This window comes from Aptenodytes forsteri, unplaced genomic scaffold, assembly GCF_000699145.1.
Source record: "Aptenodytes forsteri isolate BGI_AS27 unplaced genomic scaffold, ASM69914v1 Scaffold182, whole genome shotgun sequence".
In the NCBI taxonomy this organism is placed as follows: Eukaryota; Metazoa; Chordata; class Aves; order Sphenisciformes; family Spheniscidae; genus Aptenodytes; species Aptenodytes forsteri.
In genome coordinates, this window is record NW_008795932.1 from 1,709,767 (window position 1) to 1,710,475 (window position 709).

The window sequence follows — 709 nt, forward strand, 5'->3', positions numbered from 1 at the left end:
ATCATTTTTGTGGCTCTCCTCTGGACCTGCTCCAACAGCAACAGGTCCATGTCTTTCCTGTGCTGAGGACCTCAGAGCTGGACGCAGTACTCCAGGTGGGGTCTCACCAGAGCCGAGGGGCAGAATCCCCTCCCTCGACCTGCTGGCCACGCTTCTTTTGATGCAGCCCAGGAGACGGTTGGCCTTCTGGGCTGCGAGCGCACATTGCTGGCTCATGTCCAGTCTTTCATGCACCAGTACCCCCAAGTCCTCTGCAGGGCTGCTCTCAATCCATTCATCATCCAGTCTGTACTGATACTGGGGATTGCCCCAATCCAGGTGCAGGACTTTGCACTTGGCCTCATTGAACTTCATGAGGTTCCCATATCCTCCATTAGAAAAGCTCCCTATCTCTCACACAAGGCTCATGCTTCCCAGAGTCTTCAGGACTTTTGCCCTTTAAGCTGCAAGACACCAAAGACCGATTTCAGGATTTGGAAATGCTAGGAAAGCTCACTTTTGGCCACTGCTAAGTGTTAGAGCCCCTGAAGTTTTCAGTTAGAGTAAGGACATATGTTAGCAGCTGGGATTCACCTGCCAGTTGATGCTTATTCCTTTTAATGAATTCCTCTTCAAGGAACGTCTCGTGTTTGCAGACACAAGCGGAGTCCCTAACCCCCCCCCCCCCCCCCCCCCCCCCCCCCCCCCCCCCCCCCCCCCCCCCCCCCCC